This window comes from Delphinus delphis, chromosome 2 (genome assembly GCF_949987515.2).
Source record: "Delphinus delphis chromosome 2, mDelDel1.2, whole genome shotgun sequence".
Lineage (NCBI taxonomy): Eukaryota > Metazoa > Chordata > Mammalia > Artiodactyla > Delphinidae > Delphinus > Delphinus delphis.
The window spans coordinates 116,188,761-116,211,809 of record NC_082684.1 but is presented as its reverse complement, the minus strand read 5'-3'; positions in this window follow the sequence as shown (position 1 = coordinate 116,211,809).

Sequence of the window (23,049 nt, the reverse complement as noted above, 5' to 3'; positions counted from 1 at the left end):
TGGAGTGGAAGGGCATCCAACAATGGACGTGCTACCCTTCTGAAAGTTGCAAGTAAAAGCCAAGGGACTCATCACTGTGGTGGGCATTTCCTCAAGGCTTGGAAGTGTGTAAATCAAGGCAACTGATTTGTAAACTGACACATCAGAGACAAATCTTCCAAATGAGTATCAAATCCTTCAATGGGCCACAGTCAGAGGAGACAAAGCAGTTAAGGAGAGGAAGCTGCACGTTAAAGGGGAAAACATGGCAGAGCCAGTTCAGCAAACAGAAGTCATTCTCCTCCCCACTTGCCCCTGCCTTCCTCCTCATTACTTCCATACGTCTGTTAATGCATCAAGCCATGTGGCTAGTCTAACTTCAACTTCCTCTTATCCCTCATCAATCACATCCAACTCATCACAAAGGCTGTAGGTTTTGCCTCCAAAATGGTCCTCCATGTCTTCCTGCTGCCTCATCCCCAGGTGCCTTCCCAGATCTCTGGCATGAACTATGGTAGCAGCCTTCCTCTTAGGCAAAACGCTGAACGAAACTGCCTGCCCTGGACAGGCAAAGACAGTAACAATTTGCATGAGTTATTTATGACAAGAGATCCTGGTAAGGAACACGGAACTAACAAGCCACCACTAACCAGAAGAATACGGGAAATGTCAAAAGGAGAGAGGAGATGCCAGTCCATATATCCTACCAAATTCCCAGAATCCTCCTCGCTGGGAGCCGTCTTGGCTGAGAAGTTGCACTCGCCACCAGAAAGGACCCTGAGTCAGAGTGATTGGCCAGAGACAACCTGGAAACTAACCCCATCACCATAAAACCTGAGGCTGTGAGCCATGTGCCAGAGCAGTTCTCCTGGGTTCCCTTACCCTGCTGCTCTTCTCCCGGGCGCCCCTTCCCAATAAAGTCTCTTGCTTTGTCAGCACATGTGTCTCCTCGGACAATTCATTTCCGAGTGTTAGACAAGAGCCCACTCTCAGGCCCTGGAAGGGGTCCCCCTTCCTGCAACATTCCTACTGTCCTTTTCTCACTCTGCTATATTCAGTCCCCTCCTGGCCCCACTGTCAGAATCGTTTCTAAAAGCCAAATCTGATCAGGCTTCTCCCTGACTTAAAAACAGTCAACTGCTTATCACTGGTTTTAGTCTCAAGCCAAACTCACCCTGCTCTACAAGGCTATTCCCTATCCACATTCTACCCATTCTAAATTGGTTCCAATTTTCACTCTAGGCTGAATCCAGAGCTGTCCCCTTACCTGGAATATTTCCCCACTTTCTCCTCCTCTTAACTAACAGTGAATCTTTCTTTTATGTTTGCATTGGGATCTGTTGTAATGACTGTTATTATTTTAAAGAAAAGGAACCATCTCATCTGGTTCCCCTAAAACCCTGCATTATTTACTTCTTTGAGATAATCGGGTCAAAAAACTTTCTCTGAATTCATCCACCTTTCCCCATGCTCACATCAAACATATGCAAACATATATACACACACATACAAAGTCTTTATTTTTTACAGACCCGGGATACCATTATTCATGCTACCCTGCAACTAGCTCTTGTCACTCTACCTTGTCATGAACATTATCTAGATCAAAAGATAGAAATAGAACACATTCTTTTCAGTGCTGCAAAATATCTCATGCTGCATATACACTATCATTTAACAAAGTATTTTGCTATAACTAAATATTCAGGATTTTTTCTTTTCTGTACTTTCTCTTTTATTCTTTCCTTGTTTTTTTTTCTTTCTTTGCAAGTGAAAATAAAGCTATTACAAATTTTCTTGTATATAGGTCCTTACATATTGATGCCTTTATTTCAAAAGGATAGGTTCCCCAAAGTGAGACTACTGAGTCTAAAGGCACATGTACTTTTAAATGTAATAGATATTTCCAGATCGTTCCCCCAAAAGGTTGTAATAATCTATACTTCCATCAGCAATAAATGAGTGTCATCTGCCCACATCCTTCATAATGTTATATTTTACTGCTTTTTATGTTATTTTTATTGCTGTTTTCATTTTGCCAATAGAACAATAAAAAAGTTATCTTATTTTAATTTGTAGTTCCTTCACTTGTGAGATAAGTTCAGCATGTTTTACTATGTTTATTTTCTGTCAAGATTTCCTCTTCCTTGAGCTCTATGCTCATATCCATTTCTCATTTTTATATTAAGTTGTTTGTCTTTCACAAATTTGTAGGACTTTGTAAATTAATTCTTTGTCTGTCATATGTGTTGCAAATATATCTTCCCAGGCTATCTCTGTTTTTCTTTAGAGCTTCTTGATATCTTAAGTCTCTTGAGAAGGCTTTTTCCCACGCTAAGTTTATTCAACTATTCATTGAATGTTTAATTAGTTTATTTTTATACTTCCTCTTTTGGAAAATTTTCTGGGCTAGTTTCAGTATTTATTTTTCCATGTGAAGTTCAGATTCCTTCTGTCACATTCCTTACCCATTGGCAAAAAAACTGGTTAGATTTCTAATTATAATTATATAGAATTTACATATTAACTTGAGAATGTTTGAAATTCTATGATATTGGATAATAAAAACATTACTCACTATTCTTTCTAATTTATTTTTAACCTTCAATAAGATTTTGAATTTTTTTTTACTTAAATACTATGATTTCTTGTTAAATTTTTTCTTGGAATTTTAATTTCTGTTTTATTATTTTTAATGCATTTTTATCTTTCCACTTTCAACTAATGATTACTGTAATTGAGAAGTTGTAAATATCCATATTACCTTATTAATTCTAATTATTCATATTATCTTATTAATTCTAGATTTTAATAACTAGATTTCAGTGGCTTCTCTTAGGTTTACTAAGGATGCAATCATATCTTCTACTAAAAGATAATTTTATCTCTTCTTTTTCAATGAGTAATTCAACTTATTTCATTTTCTTGCTTTATTGCATTAGTTAAAACCTCCAAAAGAATGTTAAATAATGATAATAGTAGAATTATGCATTGTATCTGAATTTAATAAAATGTTTTCAATATTTCACCATTTAATATAATGTTTACTGTTGGTTTTAATATATAGATTTTTATTATATTTGAATATATTCTCACATAAAGATTTTATTAGTAATAGCTTCTGAATTTTAGAAAATACATTTTGGGCATCCATTGATTGAATAAATTATATTTGTTGATATAATTTATTATGGTGGTAAAAGTCCAAATTTTGAATCTTTTAAAAATTTTTGTTACTCGTGGTATATTATTCTTTTACTACTTTGTCAAATTTAATTTGTTAATACCTTTTAAATTCATGTTTTAGCTAAATTACACTGTCTTATCAGGTTTTGAAATTAAGGTTCTTCAGCTTCATAATCTGAATTGAGAAACTTTGGTTTGTATTGATTCAAAGTGTTGTGCCTCCAAGTATGGCTTTTAGACCAGTAGCATTGACACTGCCTAAGCACTTAAAATGGCAAAATCACATGCTTCCACAGATCTACTGGATTAAAATCTGCAGTTTGACAAGATCCCTAGGTGATTAGTATGTACATTAAAGTTTGAAAAGCACTAGTGTAAATAACATAGTGTTTATCCACTTTTTAAAATTCACATCACACTCAGCCAAAAAACTGGTTGTGACACCTATTTGAAAATGATAGATCACTGATTTCTTCCCAAATATTTCTTATATGCCTGATCCATCATATTTCTACCTCTTCTTGAGCCAAATGTGACTGTTATATTTTGCTAGGTAATCATGTTTCTTCTCACTTTTCCCTATGAATAGGTCTCAGCATAGATGTTCTAGTCTCCAAGGATACCTTCCCAGCACCTGTAGCCCTGCCTCTGTGTCCATACTCCCTGCTCCTTTAGCACTCTCCTCTCCCTCTGTCATCATACTTATATTTTATTATTATGTCTTCTTTAGCTGCCTTTCCCCTCTGGTAGATTATCATATCTAGAAAAGAGGATATGATGTCTGTCTTGTTCATTTTTGTATGCCTGGCATCAAAAAAATCTCTGACACACAGTAGGCATTCAAAAAATATGCTGAATGACAAATGGATGCATGGATGGATGGATGGATGGATGGATCGTTGGGTAGGAAAGCAGACATACTTAAAGGTAGTGGCCGATACAAGATTATCTTTGTATCCCTTGCATATTTCACAGCATCATGCATACTTCCTGGCCCATGAAGACCACTCAAATTCCCTTTCAAAATATAAACTGCTGGAGGAGACAAGGTGGTGGAGTAGAAGGAGGTGTTCTCACTCCCTCTTGTGAGAACACCAGAATCACAACTACCTGCTGAACAATCATCGACAGGAAGACACTGGAATTCACCAAAAAAGATACCCCACATCCAAAGACAAAGGAGAAGCCACAATGAGATGGTAGGAGGGGCACAATCACATAAAATCAAATCCCATAACTGCTGGGTGGGTGACTCACAGACTGGAGAACACATACCACAGAAGTCCACCCACTGGAGTGAAGGTTCTGAGCCCCACATCAGGCTTCCCAACCTGGGGGTCCAGAAATGGGAGGAGGAGTTCCTAGAGAATCAGATTTGAAGCCTAGTGGGATTTGATTGCAAGACTTTGACAGGACTGGGGGAAACAGAGACTCCACTCTTGGAGGGCACACACAAAGTAGTGTGTGCATCAGGACCTAGGGAAGGAGCAGTGACCCCAGGGGAGACTGAACCAGACCTACCTGCTAGTGTTGGAGGGTCTCCTGTAGAGGTGGCGGTGGCTGTGGCTCACTGTGGTGACAAGGACACTGGCAGCAGAAGTTCTGGGAAGTACTCCTTGGCGTGAGCCCTCCCAGAGTCTGTCATTAGCCCCACCAAAGAGCCCAGGTAGGCTTCAGTGTTGGGTTGCCCCAGGTCAAACAACCAACAGAGAGGGAACCAAGCCTCACTCATTAGCAGTCAAGCAGATTAAAGTTTTACTGAGCGCTGCCCAGCAGATCAACAGTCAGCTCTATCCACCACCACTCTCTCACATCAGGAAACTTACACAAGCCTTTTCGATAGACTCAGCCATCAGAGGGCAGACAGCAGAAGCAAGAAGAACAACAATCCTGCAGCCTGTCGAACAAAAACCACATTCACAGGAAGATAGACAAGATGAAAAGCCAGAAGGCTATGTACCAGATGAAGGAACAAGATAAAACCCCAGAAAAACAACTAAATGAAGTGGAGATAGGCAACCTTCCAGAAAAAGAATTCAGAATAATGATAGTGAAGATGATCCAGGACCTCGGAAAAAGAATGGAGGCAAAGATTGAGAAGATGTAAGAAATGTTTTACAAAGACCTAGAAGAATTAAGGAACAAACAAACAGAGATGAACAATACAAAGACTGAAATGAAAACTACACTAAACGGAATCAAAAGCACAATAACTGAGGCAGAAGAACAGATAACTTACCTGCAAGACAGAATGGTGGAATTCACTGCTACAGAACAGAATAAAGAAAAAAGAATGAAAAGAAATGAAAATAGCCTAAGAGACCTCTGGGACAACACTAAATGCAACAACATTTGCATTATAGGGGTCCTAGAAGGAGAAGAGAGAGAGAAAGGACCTGAGAAAATATTTGAAGAGATTATAGTCGAAAACTTCCATAACATGGGAAAGGAAATAGCCACCCAAGTCCAGGAAGCACAGAGAGTCCCATACAGGATAAACCCAAGGAGAAACATGCTGAGACACATAGTAACCAAACTGGCAAAAATTAAAGACAAAGAAAAATTATTGAAAGCAGCAAGGGAAAAACGACAAATAACATACAAGGGAACTCCCGTAAGGTTAACAGCTGATTTCTCAGGAGAAATTCTACAAGCCAGAAGGGAGTGGCATGATATCCTTAAAGTGATGAAAGGGAAGAATCTACAACTGAGATTACCCTACCTGGCAAGGATCTGATTCAGATTCGATGGGGAAATCAAAAGCTTTACAGACAAGCAAAAGCTAAGAGAATTCAGAACCACTAAACCAGCTCTACAACAAATGCTAAAGGAACTTCTCTAAGTGGGAAACCAAGAGAAGAAAAGGACCTACAAAAACAAAAACAAAGCAATTAAGAAAATGGTCATAGGAACATACATATCGATAATTATCTTAAACATGAATGGATTAAATGTTCCAACCAAAAGACAAAGGTTTGAAGAATGGATACAAAAACAAGACCCATATATATGCTCTGTACAAGAGACTCATTTCAGACCTAGGGACACAGACAGACTGAAAGTGAGGGGATGGAAAAATATATTCCATGCAAATGGAAATCAAAAGAAAGCTAGAGTAGCTATACTCATATCAGATAAAATAGACTTTAAAATAAAAAATGTTACAAGAGACAAGGAAGGACACTACAAAATGATCAAGGGATCAATCAAAGAAGAAGATATAACAATTATAAATATATATGCTTCCAACATAGGAGCACTTCACTACATAAGGCAACTGCTAACAGCTAAAAAAGAGGAAATCAACAGTAACACTATAATAGTGGGAGACTTTAACACCTCACTTACACCAATGGACAGGTCATCCAAAATGAAAATAAATAAGGAAACAGAAACTTTAAATGGCACAATAAACCAGATAGATTTAATTGATATTTATAGGACATTCCATCCAAAAATAGCAGATTACACTTTCTTCTCAAGTGCACATGGAACGTTCTCCAGGACAGATCACATCTTGGGTCACAAATCAAGCCTCAGTAAATTTAAGAAAATTGAAATCATATCAAGCACCTTTTCTGACCACAACACTATGAGATTAGAAATGAATTGCAGGGAAAAAAATGTAAAAAACACAAACGCATGGAGGCTAAACAATACATTACTAAATAACCAAGAGATCACTGAAGAAATCAAAGAGGAAATGAAAAAATACCTAGAGACAAATGACAATGAAAACACGATGATCTAAAACCTATGGGATGCAGCAAAAGCAGTTCTAAGAGGGAAGTTTACAGCTATAAAAACCTACCTTAAGAAAAAAAAAATCTCAAATAAACAATCTAACCTTACACCTGAATGAACTAGAGAAAAAAGAACAAACAAAACACAAAGTTAGCAGAAGGAAAGAAATCAAAAAGATCAGAGCAGAAATAAATGAAATAGACACAAAGAAAACAATAGCAAAGATCAATAAAACTAAAAGCTGGTTCTTTGAGAAGATAAACAAAATTGATAAACCATTAGTGAGACTTATCAAGGAAAAGTGGGAGAGGACTCAAATCAATAAAATTAGAAAGGAAAAAGGAAAAGTTACAACAGACACCGCAGAAATACAAAGCATCCTAAGAGACTACTACAAGAAACTGTATGCCAATAAAATGGACAACCTGGAAGAAATGGACAAAATCTTAGAAAGGTATAACCTTCCAAGACTGAACCAGGAAGAAATAGAAAATATGAACAGACCAATCACAAAGTAATGAAATTGAAACTGTGATTAAAAATCTTCCAACAAACAAAAGTCCAGGACCAGTTGGCTTCACAGATGAAATCTATCAAACATTTAGAGAAGAACTAACACCCATCCTTCTCAAACTCTTTCAAAAAATTGCAGAGGAAGGAACACTCCCAAACTCATTCTATGAGGCCACCATAACCGGATACCAAAACCAGACAAAGATATTACAAAAAAAGAAAATTACAGACCAATATCACTGATGAATATAGATGCAAAAATCCTCAACAAAATACTAGCAAACAGAATCCAACAACACATTAAAAGGATCATACACCATGATCAAGTGAGATTTATCCCAGGGATGCAAGGAATCTTCAATATACGCAAATCAATCAGTGTGGCACACCATATTAACAAATTGAAGAATAAAAACCATACGATCACCTAAATAGATGCACAAAAAGCTTTTGACAAAATTCAACACCCATTTATGATAAAAACTCTCCAGAAAATGGGCATAGAGGGAACCTACCTCAACAAAATAAAGGCCATATATGACAAACCCACAGCAAACATCATTCTCAATGGTGAAATACTGAAAACATTTCCTTTAAGATCAGGAGCAAGACAAGGATGCCTGCTCTCACCACTATTATTCAACATAGTTTTGGAAGTCCTAGCCACGGCAATCAGAGAAGAAAAAGAAATAAAAGGAAAACAAATTCGAAAAGAAGAAGTAAAACTTTCAATGTTTGCAGATGACAGATACTATACATAGAGAATCCTTAAAATGCCACCAGAAAACTACTAGAGCTTATCAATGAATTTGGTAAAGTTGCAGGTACACAATTAATGAACAGAAATCTCTTGCATTCCTATACACTAATGATGAAAAATCTGAAAGTGAAATTAAGGAAACACTCTCATTTACCATTGCAACAAAAAGAATAAAATACCGAGGAATAAACCTACCTAGGGAGACAAAAGACCTGTATGCAGAAAACTGTAAGACACTGATGAAAGAAATTAAAGATGATACCAACAAATGGAGAGATATACCATGTTCTTGGATTGGAAGAATCAATATTGTGAAAATGACTATACGACCCAAAGCAATCTACAGATTCAATGCAATCCCTATCAAATTACCAATGGCATTTTTTGTGGAGCTAGAACAAAAAATCTTAAAATTTGTATGGAGACATAAAAGACACAGAATAGCCAAAGCAGTCTTGAGGGAAAACAACAGAGCTGGAGGAATCAGACTCCCTGACTTCAGATTATACTTCAAAGCTACAGTAATCAAGACAGTATGGTACTGGCACAAAAACAGAAATATACATCAATGGAACAAGATAGAAACCCAGAGATGAACCCACGCACCTATGGTTAACTAATCTATGACAAAAGAGGCAAGGATATACAATGGAGAAAAGACAATCTCTTCAAAAAGTGGTGCTGGGAAAACTGGACAGCTACATGTAAAAGATTGAAATTAGAACACTCCCTAACACCATACACAAAAATAAACTCAAAATGGATTAGAGAGCTAAATGTAAGACCGAACACTGTCAAACTCTTAGTGGAAAACATAGGAAGAACACTCTTTGACATAAATCACAGCAAGATCTTTTTTGATCCACCTCCTAGAGTAATGGAAATAAAAACAAAAATAAACAAATGGGACCTAATGAAACTTAAAACTTTTGCACAGCAAAGGAAACCATAAACAAGATGAAAAGACAACCCTCAGAATGGGAGAAAATATTTGCAACCGAATCATCAGACGAACGATTAATCTCCCAAATATATAAACAGCTCATGCACCTGAATATCAACAAAACAAACAACCCAATCCAAGAATGGTCAGAAGACTTAAATAGACACTTCTCCAAAGAAGACATACAGATGGCCAAGAAGCCCATGAAAAGCTGCTCAATATCACTAATTATTAGAGAAATGCAAATCAAAACTTCAGTGAGGTATCACCTCACACTAGTTAGAATGGACATCATCAGAAAATCTACAAACAACAAATGTTGGAGAGGGTATGGAGAAAAAGGAACCCTCTGGCACTGTTGGTGGGAATGTAAGTTGATACAGCCACTACAGAGGACAGTGTGGAGGTTCCTTAAAAAACTAAAAATAGAATTACCATATGATCCAGCAATCCCACTACTGGGCATACACCCAGTAGAAAAGCATAATTAAAAAAGACACATGCACCCCAATGTTCATTGCAGCACTATTTACAATAGCCAGGTCACAGAAGCAACCTAAATGCCCATCGACAGACGAATGGATAAAGAAGTTGTGATACATATATACAATGGAATATTACTCAGCCATAAAAAGGAACGAAATTGGGTCATTTGTTGCTATGTGGATGGATCTAGAGACTGTCATACAGAGTGAAGTAAGTCAGAAAGAGAAAAACAAATGTCATATATTAACACATGTATGTGGAACCTAGAAAAATGGTACAGATAAACCTGTTTGCAGGGCAGAAGTTGAGACACAGATGTAGAGAACAAACGTATGGACACCAAGGGGGGAAAGCCGTGGGGGGGTGGGGATGGTGGTGTGATGAATTGGGTGATTGGGATTAACATGTATACACTGATGTGTATAAAATTGATGACTAATAAGAACATGCTGTGTAAAATATAAATAAAATAAAATCAAAAAATTAAAAAAAATAAGATAAAATACTTTGTAAACTAAAAATTGATATAATGATGGTGCTTGAGGATAGAATGACAAATGAACAAGTCATAGTCTCCAGCGAAGCCTGCTTACAATGTGGTAACTTATTTTGTTTTAATTTGCTTAGTCATATCGTTTAGAGAATTTTGGAACTCCCCTTAGGGTTTCAACTTTCATACCTACTTGTGTAAATCCTCAGGCACAGAAAATCATCACGTAAAAGATAGGTTTCACTTCAGAATCAGACAAGAATAATTTACTGACAGGACTAGAAAATAACTATTTGATAGTCAAGGTTCGCAAAAACAATCTTAAGTTAAAAAATCAAATACATATAAGGAATAACAAAGCCAACTTTCTAATGGTATACCAAAGTCAGTGCTGAAAACATGATTGTCTAGAATGTGTTGAAGGATGGAGCAAATGCATGACCCTGGAGAGGCACGTATTGAGGGTCACCCTGGGGCACTGGTGAGGTTCCAGTTTCTGTATTGGAACATTATCTCATTTATTCTTTCTAGGCATTCCTCAGTCCATGGACAGATTATTTCCAAAAGGTGGTTTTAAAATTGTTTATAATTCATAATATTGCTCCTATGAGGGATGTGTTGGTATCCCAGGACAGACCACAGGAAGCTATTGGGTGGCTATGTAATGGAATCATGATGCTGAGATGACTGACCGCATAGTGCATCTAGAGTGTTATCTGATCATGTGGGACCCCCCGAACAAATATTGAAGTAGACACTTGTATCGGTCAGGACTCTCCAGAGAAACAAACTAATAGGATATGTGTGTGTATGTGTGTATTTATTTTTAGAACTGACTTATAGAATTGTTAGGCTGGCAAATATGATATCCAAAAGGCAGGGCAATAGGCTAAATTCTCAGGCAAGTGTTGATGTTGTGGTCCTGAGTCCAAAATCTGTAGGACAGACCAGCAAGCTAGAGACTCAGGCAGTCTGGAGTCAGAATTCCTTCTTTTCTGGGAAATATCAGGCTTTGATCTTGAGGCCTTGAAATGATTTGATGAATCCCACCCTCATAATAGAGGGCAGTCTCCTCTACATTGTGTCAGCTGATTGTAGATGTCAGTCACATCTGCAAAATACTTTCACAGCGACATTGACACTCAGACTTGACCAAACCACTGGGCACCACAGCCCAGCCAAGCTGACAAGTAAAAGTAAACCTCCACAAGGTGCTTGTCCACCTGTCCCATTTCACAACCACTGCCCACCCTCCCGTGGCTTTGTGCTACTCTAAGCCTTCCTCACATGCTCTCTATTCAAGCTTTCCACAAGTTTCTCCTGGTCTTTACCCTTCCCCTAGAAAAAAACACTCATTATTTCAGAACGCAAAATTTATGAAAAAAGCAACATGGATGGACATTATGCTAAGTGAAATAAGTCAGAGAAAGAAAAGTAATGTATATCACTTATATGTGAAATCTAAAAAATACAACAAACTAGTGAATATAACAAAAAAGAAGCGGATTCACAGATATAGAGAACAAACTAGTGGTTACCATGGGGTGGGGCAATATAGGGGTAGGGGAGTGAGAGGTACAAACTGTTAGCTGTAAAATAAGCTATAAGGATATATTGTATGACACAGGGAATATAGCCAATATTTTATAATAATTATAAATGGAGTATAATCTTTAAAAAGTGTGAATCATTATATTGTAGACATGTAACATATAATATTGTACAGCAACTATACTTCAATTAAAAAATAAAATTAAAAAAAGCAACCTAGCAATCTGGTCAGGCTAGCTTATACTAATATGTGAGTGATAGAATTTCAGGAATCAAAGTCAAATCTTTCTGCATTTTTGGATTAGAGGAGGAGGAATTTGTAGGAATAATTTGCACTAAATGAGGGAGTCACAAAACACTTGAGGAGGGAAGCTGGCAGATGATAGAAGTGAGGAAAGGGGGCTCGGTCTAGAACAATACATCGGGGTTGAAAAGAATCACAGGCAATCGAACAGTGCCTAACCCAGCTCATAAATGGCCAGTCCTTGCCCCATGGAAGCAGTCCCAGTGTTGCCAGATTTTTTTCAGGTTTTCAAGAAAAGCTGGAATTCTAGATTTTTATGTGAAATTTCCCAATAACAAAATCACTCTGCTAGCTGCCAGTTCGAGACTGCTCCCCTAGCATTTTTCTTTGCTGTCTCTTTTTTTCTTGTAACTCTACGTTCTCACATTATCAAACAGTTCGGGGTTTCCACAGTATAACTCAGCCAACCCCAGCAGGAAGTCAGGGGAGAAGGAACAGAGAGGAGAAAGTGGGAAAGGACTTATGCCTATGGCTCATTGGTCCAAAGCCAGGTGTTTCTATATTAGGGATTTTTTTTGCAAAGTCCTTCCCCCTATACCAGGGTCTGGTGGGCTTCGCCATGCACGTGGGGTTCATAAATCAGGCTTTTTTTTTTTTTTAATAAAATCTCATTCATGTTGCAAGTCTGCTGAGAGCTCTCAAAGGCACACAGTTCCTCTGGGATCAGTGATTGACAGAGCTTCTTCAGGACCAGGACACAGGTCATACCACACACAGGATCCTCAGAGAATAATCACACCATCCTAATCAGACCAGCTTCCAAAAGGAGGACAGAACAAGCAACCATCGTCCACTTATTATTTAGTAATTTCTACAGGCAGAGGTGTTTCCATATCTCTTCATCTATGTTTATTGAAGAAAATGCCCAGGTCTCTCAGGTTGGAAAGGGTCTTAGCAACTCTCGAGGGAGGGGCAGAGATGCCTGTCCCATCAACCCCTGTGGTCTGACACTGACCCTACGAACCGGGCCTAAGGTGGTGCTGACCTCCCTTCAGACTGATAAGATTCACCTGAGGGGGCTGTGAAGCATACAGACCCCTAGGTCTCAATCCAGAAAGTCCCATCCAATACATTTACCAAAAAATCTCCTTTTAAAAGTGCCCCAGATGAGGTGAACTGAGGAGGAAACTTCAAGCACACCGTCCTCTGGGAAGAAAAGTAATATATTTGGGGAACTGCTGAGCAGCGGTTGTGGGTGGCGTGGGTGTCCCTTCTAAGCTGGAGGATCTACTTCAGTAGTAATAAATGATGCTTGGCAGTTCATCTAAGAGTCACCAAAACACCAACTATGTAAAACTGAAAGTTTTTACGTAGAAGGACCCAGTTGTCTTCTCTTAATTGAGAGGCCAGGGATGGATTTCCATAAAAACTGGATTTCATGCCTTCTGTTCTTTCTTCCATGGAACTCCAAACACTTTTACAGAATATTGTGATGGGAAAATTTACCCTGCAATAGACAATTATCCATAGTATGTCTTCACAGTGGTCAAGCAGGGAAGTTCACACACTGTTGCTTATCTCTTTTCACACACCGAAATTCATTTTCCGAAGAATGGAACAAAACTCACCAGGCCTTGAAATAAAAATAGTGATGCAAAAAAAAAAATAAATAAATAATGATGCAGTGCTTAAAGAAAGATTTGAATTTAATTCCAAGTCTTCGTAGATAAGTGCTTAAAACACATGCTGTCCTTTATTTGTTACTTTATTTTTTTTATTATTTTCTTAATTCTTTATTGGAGTATAATTGCTTTACAATGGTGTGTCAGTTTTTGCTCTATAACAAAGTGAATCAGCTACACATATACACATGTTCCCATATCTCTTCCCTCTTGTGTCTCCCTCCCTCCCACCCTCCCTATACCACCCCTCTAGCTGGTCACAAAGCACCGAGCTGATCTCCCTGTGCTATGCGGCTGCTTCCCACTAGCTAGCTATTTTACATTTGGTAGTGTATATATGTCCATGCCACTCTCTTGCTTTGTCACAGCTTACCCTTCTCCCTCCCCATATCCTCAAGTCCATTCTCTAGTAGAATGGACTTTCTCTCTCTATTCTCTCTCTATTCCTGTCTTACCTCTAGGTTCTTCATGACATTTTTTTTCTTAAATTCCATATATATGTGTTAGCATACGGTATTTGTCTCTCTCTTTCTGACTTACTTCACTCTGTATGACAGACTCTAGGTCTATCCACCTCATTACAAATAGCTCAATTTCATTTCTTTTTATGGCTGAGTAATATTCCATTGTATATATGTGCCACATCTTCTTTATCCATTCATCCGATGATGGACACTTAGGTTGTTTCCATCTCCAGGCTATTGTAAATAGAGCTGCAATGAACATTTTGGTACATGACTCTTTTTGAATTATGGTTTTCTCAGGGTATATGCCAAGTAGTGGGATTGCTGGGGCATATGGTAGTTTTATTTGTAGTTTTTTAAGGAACCTCCATACTGTTCTCCACAGTGGCTGTATCAATTTACATTCCCACCAACAGTGCAAGAGGGTTCCCTTTTCTCCACACCCTCTCCAGCATTTATTGTTTCTAGATTTTTTGATGATGGCCATTCTGACTGGTGTGAGATGATATCTCATGGTAGTTTTGATTTGCATTTCTCTAATGATTAATGATGTTGAACATTCTTTCATGTGTTTGTTGGCAGTCTGTATATCTTCTTTGGAGAAATGTCTATTTAGGTCTTCTGCCCATTTTTGGATTAAGTTGTTTGTTTTTTTGTTATTGAGCTGCATGAGTTGCTTATAAATTTTGGAGATTAATCCTTTGTCAGTTGCTTCATCTGCAAATATTTTCTCCCATTCTGAGGGTTGTCTTTTCATCTTGTTTATGGTTTCCTTTGCTGTGCAAAAGCTTTGAAGTTTCATTAGGTCCCATTTGTTAATTTTTATTTCCATTTCTCTAGGAGGTGGGTCAAAAAGGATCTTGCTGTGATTGATGTCATAGAGTGTTCTGCCTATGTTTTCCTCTAAGAGTTTGATAGTTTCTGGCCTTACATTTAGGTCATTAACCCATTTTGAGTTTATTTTTGTGTATGGTGTTAGGGAGTGATCTAATCTCATACTTTTACATGTACCTGTCCAGTTTTCCCAGCACCACTTATTGAAGAGTCTGTCCTTTCTCCACTGTACATTCCTGCCTCCTTTATCAAAGATAAGGTGTCCATATGTGCGTGGGTTTATCTCTGGGCTTTCTATCCTGTTCCATTGATCTATCTTTCTGTTTTTGTGCCAGTACCATACTGTCTTGATTACTGTAGCTTTATTACTTTAGATAAACAACCACAGACATATCTACTAGGGGTTCAGCTGTTAGTGCAAATGAATAAGAGAATTGTGTCTGCCTCTGAGGGACTTTTTTTATGTACCTGACAGTCAAATACAGTGTTCTCTGCAACAACTCTAGGGAAACTGTTTGTTTACCATCTCAGAAACCCTTTGGTGCACGCACTGCAAAGGATAACTCTTCATCTGCTCATCTGCAAGGCTATAGAGCTAAAGACCCTAAAATCCTGCTAAAATGAGAGATTTGGCTTATCTATGGAAAGGAAAGTATTTGAGGCAAGTAAGATTAGCAACTTACTCTATCTGGAAGGTATTATTTTTACCGGGCTCTTCTGAATGTTTACACATTACATGCCTGATGCAATAATTTATTAGATAACAGGCCCTTTTCTATTCCTCATCTGCAGGGACTGATAAAAAATGCCATTTTCAGGCATTGAAATTGGAGAATAAGGGGAAAAGCCTTGTTAATGCTTTCTGTTTTTTAAAAAGTCTTCATGCAGAGAATCTCAACCTAAAGCATACTGGGGTAATCTAGAAAGCTTTCTAGGGCACGAACCCATGTTCTCTGCATCAGCAGGCTGACTCTCAAACACCGCGCCACCAGGGAAGCTCTAGAAAGCTTTTTAAAAATGTTAATAGTTCAGCCTCACCCCAGACAATGAAAACAAATTCCCTGGAGCTGACCAGATAATTTAAACCTCTCCCAGGTGAGCCTAGGGCAGCTAGTCCTAGAAACCCTATACATAGGAAGTCATGCTGAGGGGTTGCCTCTCAGGTGAGACCCTTTGAGAAGATGCGCTTCTGGTAGGCACCTCAATACCTAAAAACCTGAACCAGGCTCACAGCAACAAATTCTGAAGTGTCTGAGTGAGGTTCCTCTAACAAAAGAGTAGACAGTAAGAGGTCATTCTGAGCAAACAAGGGCACTTTTATTTAAGGTATGTTAATTCTAGGAATCATTTTGAAATATAAGGATCGACAGGTTTAGTTTGAATCTGGGGGCAGGAAGGGGGATCTAAGCAGAGTCTCAGTTGCGTTCAACAAATGTTATATCTTCCTTCTCTCTAAAGAGTGACCCCTCCCACCACCCTCATCTACCCACCATTATCTTGGAAGGCAGGATGGAGTAAGCAATGGCATCAGTTATATACAACAGGGCTGGTCACTTATAAGGCGCTCCTCCTTCATCCTCTATATGAGCACTTGCAGCTACTTGTCTGTATTAGTTGCGAAGCATCAGGTTGGAAGAGTGGTTTTACCAAGGAAAAGAGGACCAAACTGGAACCAAAAGAGCCAGGTGTATTTGTGCTAGCTGGGCACTTGGGCAAAATGCTCAACAAAGGCTAGTGGATAACCCTCTTCTCTTTCCATGCAGATATAGGTAAAATTTAGATGGGGTGATGATGGAAACAAAACAAGAAACAAAAATGCCACCTAATAAGTTGCCCTGGCATATCAATTAATGTACCACCTGTGGAGAACTCAGGCTACAAAGAAAAATCAATCCTCCCTTCAACTCCAAGTCAAAGCCTACATCAGTTCCCAACGGAATCTCGTCCTAACAGGAGGTCACATTCCCCTCCCCCCGAGGTAGAATTATGACAAATTTTGTTCAGAAGTTCTCAAGATTTTTCATTTTGTTTAGTCTTATATTCCGAACAGAATAAATTATAAACTCTCTGAAAATCTCCAGATGTTTGTAAACTAAAAGTCAAAGAAGTGATTGAATTGTTTGTGCCTCTCCAGAACCCAAGCTCACTCTTCCAGCTCCGGTATTCTAATTTCCTCAAAGATCTGTATAAGCAGTGAATGCTGGCAACTCGTTCCCACAAGTGGTCTGGTAGAGTTTGGGACCCCAGTGGGAGGCGGGTTCCTGTTCCAGCAAGGGTGACCAGCAACAAAGGGGCTTCACGGGGCTGTTACAGGAGGTGACCCAAGTTAATGGAGTATAACACTCTCCTCCTGGCTCATCCCCAGGCAGGTTTCGGCTAGCAACTCAGACATCATCTCCCAGACCAGCCACTCCCAGGATTTCTAGAATATTACCCTTTTACTCCCCATGGCATTCCTCTCCACCTTCCATTTTCTGGCTTATTTATTGATTTATCATTTATCATTTTTCTCCCTTCCAAAGAATGACAGAGTAACTAAAAGAGGGACCTCACATGCTCTGTTCACTTCCTTATCCTCAGCCCCAGCACTGTGCCAGGTATAATAGCCACTCAGTAAATACCCACCGAAGGAATGAAGTGATAAACAAAGACATGGGTGGTCGAGGTAACTAGACCAGGCAGACAGTGGATGGTGAGTTTCCCAGACCATCTGATGGGCTCTGGTGTGGAGAGAGTCTGGAGAATTGGGGGCCTGCATGAGTCTGGACAGCAGCCCAGAGGAAATGAAGAGGTTGGAGAGGAGATACTCCAGACCCTTTTTAGTCACTCAACAAGCATGAATGCAACACTAATTTTTGGAGACTCTACTATAGCCCATCATTGGGATGACAAAAATAATTATCACATGGCACATGCCAAGTCTGAGGCAGGGAAACCAGTTTATAAACAAAAACATTTTGGGGGAGATGTTTATAACAATGAACATCATCATCATATCTCATATTTATTGTAAAGTCAAGTCCTCTCCACGGATCAACTCATTTAATCCCCCCAAACCATCTGAAGTTATCTCCATTTTGCAGATTCAGAAACTGAGGTTTAAGTCAATTGTCCAAAGTTACAAAACCAATAATGGTGATAGGTAGGTAAAAGGTTAAGTGGTCGTAAAAAAAAAAAAAATCATAGAGGGAGGGAGGAAAGGAAAAAGAGAGAGAGAAAGGGTGGGGAGAACAATCTAACAAAATAACAGCTTAAAAAGGTTTATTTTTCCCTTGGGTGGTAGTTTCGGGAGAGAGGTGGGCTGCTGCTTCGTTCTTACACCTGGGTCCTCCCACCCAGTCTCTCTGCCATCCCCTGCTCTCATAGGCTTGGCTAAAGTTCAGGGAGGGAAAGGGGCATGGGAGAGGTTTCCAGTCCTGTCCACGTGTGGTACCACAGCACTCACACCCACATGCCACAGGCCAGAACCTGGTCACTCTGCTCCCCTTGTCACAAGGTGGCTGAGAAGTACAATTTTCCCCTGAATAACTGCATGCCCAGCTACAACTCTATTGCTATGGAAAAGGAGGGTGGATGGATTGGGGCAGTCAGCTAGCAATCTCTACCATAGCAGTAACGAGATCCACACCTGACTCCCAAGCAGCAAGACCCGTGTGGACAAATTAGTGCAACTCTTTATCCCTCAGAGAGAAGAGGGGAAAGGGCCAGGTTGGAGAATATAGAGCAAAGGATTGATATTCAAAATGGGTCAAGCAGAGATCTAATGCACAGCATAGTGTTTACAGTCAACAATACTATATTATATGTTTCAAAATTGCTAAGAGACTAGATCTTGTGTTCTCATCACAAAAAATAAATTATAATTACATGACTTGATAGAGATGTTAGCTAAAGCTAAGGAGGTAATTATACTGCATTATATAAATTTATCAAATCAACAGGTTGTACACCTTCACCTTACACAATGTTATAGGTAAATTATATCTCAGTTTAAAAAAAAAAAAGTGGGCCAAGCAGAGTGAGTAGATATTTGCCAAGCAGATATAGGAGGTAAAGTTTTACCTCCTAACAATGTAAAAACATAATGATTACAGCATGTTGTTACCAATGTAAGTGGTAACAACATGAACAAATACAGAAAATATCAGGCATACAATTTGCATATTGAAAAGTAGGTAGTTTAGTGGAGATAAGGACAGGAGCTGAAAGGGGTCAGGGATAGTGCATGCTGACACCAGGTAGAGGCACAGTTGTAAATAACCTTGGATTTCATATTATGGAATTTGTGGGCAGTGTGTAACAAAGACATTTTTTTAAGCACCAGCCATGGAGGTAACACGATTGTATCTCTCGTAGGGTTCTCTGAATTTTGAATTATCTCCTGGAGAAAGAAGTTGTAGACCTGCTCTGACCAACTTCTGCAGAGAAATTCCTACCCACACAAGAAACTCTAAGTGATACTTGGCTGGGAAACTTCTGTGACAAGGCTCCTGTCCATGCAGGGAATATGTATTTCTGTTTTTCTGCAGGAAGAGTTGGAAAATGTCTCATCCTAGATGAGAATTCTCTGCTCCCAGAGTATGAAAACATGTGCCACCAAAAACTGTAGCCATAATTTTGCTAGAGGTTAGAAAGCCTTCCATATATTTGGGGGGATAATTTTCCTGATTGCTCTGGTTCAGGCTAATAGTGATACTTGTTGGCATTCTCTAGGCCAACAGCTGCCAGGAGTGGGGGAGGTGAAGAGGAGCATGACATAGCAACAGAAAAATAACAGCCTAAAATGAGATTCAGCTGAACTCAGTCACTAAATGAACAAAGTGGTTGGAGAGTGGCAAGGTACACATGAATAGGAGCAGCATGTCATTGTATGAAACACATTCTATCATGAAATTGTCCAGTTCATCTCACAAATCATCACAATCCTGAAATCCACATTCAGGTTTGTATTTCACTCTTGAGGGTGCAGTTAGTGTCTATCCTTAGATAAGCCTCTTAAAATAAGGGGTCTTCATATTTTATGAGTCATGAATACCTTTGACTATAGAATAAAAGTTGGGATGAATACACATGATTTTGTGGAATTCCTTGGAAATGGGGTCCTTAGTCACTAATAAAGGAACTCACCCTTTTTTTTTAAATCAAAATATAGTTGTTACAATGTTGTGCTAGTTTCTGGTGTACAGCAAACTGATTTGGTTATATATACATATATTTTTCATATTCTTTTCCATTATGGTTTATTATAAGATATTGAATATACTTCCCTGTGCTGTACAGTAGGTCCTTATTGTTTATCTATTTTATATATAGTAGTGTGTATCTGTTAATCCCATACTCCTAATTTATCCCTTCCCCCCTTCCCCTTTGGTAACCATAAATTTGTTCTCTGTCTGTGAGTCTGTTTCTGTTTTGTAAATAGTTTCATTTGTATCATGTTTTAGATTCCACATGTAAGTGATATCATACGATATTTATCTTTCTCTGTCTGACTTACTTCACTTGGTATGATGATCTCTAGGTCCATTCGTGTTGCTGCAAATGGCATTATTACATTCTTTCTTATAGCTGACTAGTATTGCATTGTGTGTGTATATATATATATACACCACATGTTTATTCATTCATCTGCAAATGACATTATTGCATTCTTTCTTATAGCTGACTAGTATTGCATTGTGTGTGTGTGTGTGTGTGTGTATATATATATATATATATATATATATATATATGTATAATACACCACATCTTTATTCATTCATCTGTTGATGGATACTTAGGTTGCTTCCACGTCTTGGCTATTGAAAATAGTGCTGCTACGAACATTGTGGTGCTTGTATCTTTTTGAATTAGAGATTTCTCCATAAAAAAAAAAAAAAAACACCCAGGAGTGGGATTGCTAGATCATATGGCAACTCTATTTTTAGTTTTTCAAGGAACCTCCATACTGTTTTCCATAGTGACTGCACCAATTTACATCCCCACCAATAGTGTAGGAGGAAGAACCTCACTCTTAAAGATCAAAACCATGTCTTAACACAAAAGGAGGACTGGCCTGGACTCAGGGTGTGAAAGAGCCCCGAACAGTGGCCCAGGGCCTCAGGTTCATGGTTTCCCAGATTCTCAAGATCCTAGAGCTGAAAGAGAAGGGGTGTAAGAGGGCTTGGAGGTTGGCTGTACCAGGAAAGAAGGAGTAATTGTACACAAAGGTCATGCACATCGTGGGGAACAAGCACAAGCCACATTACTTGGAAAAGATACTTGTCAGGAAGGAAAAAACTTCTCAGTCTCCAATCCCTAATAGAAACTCAGATCAAATTGGTAGCTATGTCTTTCTAATTTTTTTAAATATTATTTTTAAGTGGATACATTAGTACTAATTTTATGTTACTGATAAATATGAAATTTAGTTTTCAAGCCACAAGTATCTTCAGAGTTCTATGGTCCTCCATTGGTTTTCTTATGCAAATGAACATACCAGTTTGCAGGTAGGTAATAGTAAGATGGCTGTCTAAAGATCTCTACAGTGTAAACAAGTTCACTGCCATTCTCTCCTTAGGTCAGATACGTATCTGGGGCCATCACTACCTAAGTTAGAATTTTAAAGTGTTTCCAGCTTCATATGACAATCCCACTGTTTTGAAGGCAGTGGAATGTTTGCTGAATTTCCGGCAAGTGGATTCTGTTTGGATGGTTTAATCCTTCTGATTCTTCAGCCCAGTGTTTTCTGGCTAGAGTCCCAAATCAGATGCTGAAAGTCACTTAGCTTTACATTCACAGAAAAGATTTCAAAACTGATCTGTTTCTGATATTTAATGTGGGGAAGCCAGACACATATAACCTAACCTGTTCCAAATTACATGATGCCCTCCACGAAAGCAGGAGTGAGAAACGTGTGCCTAGCCTGACCTAGCCGTACCAAATTCCATGCTGGGAGCTCCAGTTAAGAAGAGTCCTGTCCGATGTCCTGGCTTCTCCCCAGTCATTCTTTCTATTAACATACTGCCTGTTTTAACATGCATGTGAAACAGATGCTACAATTTGCATTCACAGTTTTGCTATGGAAAAGAATCCAGTGAACTTTTTCTTCACTTCTGAAACACTCTTTACGATACAGACACAGAGCTCCTCCAAAAATGGAACACTAAATTAAACATTTAGTTGGTTTACTTCTAGAGTGAACAAGGCGGTGTGCTGCATTTTACATACTTCTTGTTCCTGTGTAGATCTCGCGCGTATCTCTGGTGGAGCTGGCTCGTTTCGCTGTGCTAGAGAACAAGGGACTTTTCCAGCCTCTGTAGCAGGATAAGGTGCGTTTCATCTTGGTGTGGTTTCTATCACTCGTCACATGTTTATTGAGCACTGGTGCTGGTGTGCAGTGGCCAACAGGCAGAGAAGGAGCGTCAGGGAACTCAGTCTACCTGGAAAGACGTCAGACACGAGTTCGAACGACAAGGAGGTGCAATGAGTGTCACATTTGGAAAGGTACCTCTCACAATAGGACATCTCCTCATTGGGCAGACCTGCTATGCCCTCTCCCTAACGAAGAGGAAGATTCTGAAACAGCTCTTCTAATTGTTTGGATTTTGTGTGTCTAGACCCACCCCTGAACACTCTAGACATAGGAGATAATATGGCATTAGACTACTGGGTTCAGACCCTGCCTCTGCCACTTTCTAGCTGTGTGACCTTATCCAAGTTCCTTAACTTCTCTGTGACTCAGTTTCCACATCTGTAAAATGGGCCTCATAAAAGTATCTATCACACAAGTGTAGTCATAAATATTAAAATACCTAAGAGCTTTAGAAGAGCACCTAGCACACAATAAGTGCTTGAAGTATAAGATATTGTTTTTTCCTACTAAATTAATGAATGAATTCAAAGAAGGAATGAATGAACTAACTTGTAGTTCTTTCTCGTGATCCAGGTAGGGCTAACAGTAATGAATAACATTTTGTAAAGAGCGAAAACGAGTCTAGGAGGACTTTATGGTTTTTATTGTTTTCATTTTCTTAAGGTTAGAGATAACAAAGTTTATCCCTCTTATTTAATGGAAGCACAAGTTGAGGTCCCCACTGGGTGTCATAGATCACTTCACTTCTAAGAGCAATCACTTCTAAGAGGAAGGAATTACTATCCCTATTTTATGGGTTTTATTGATGGGAAAAGTGAG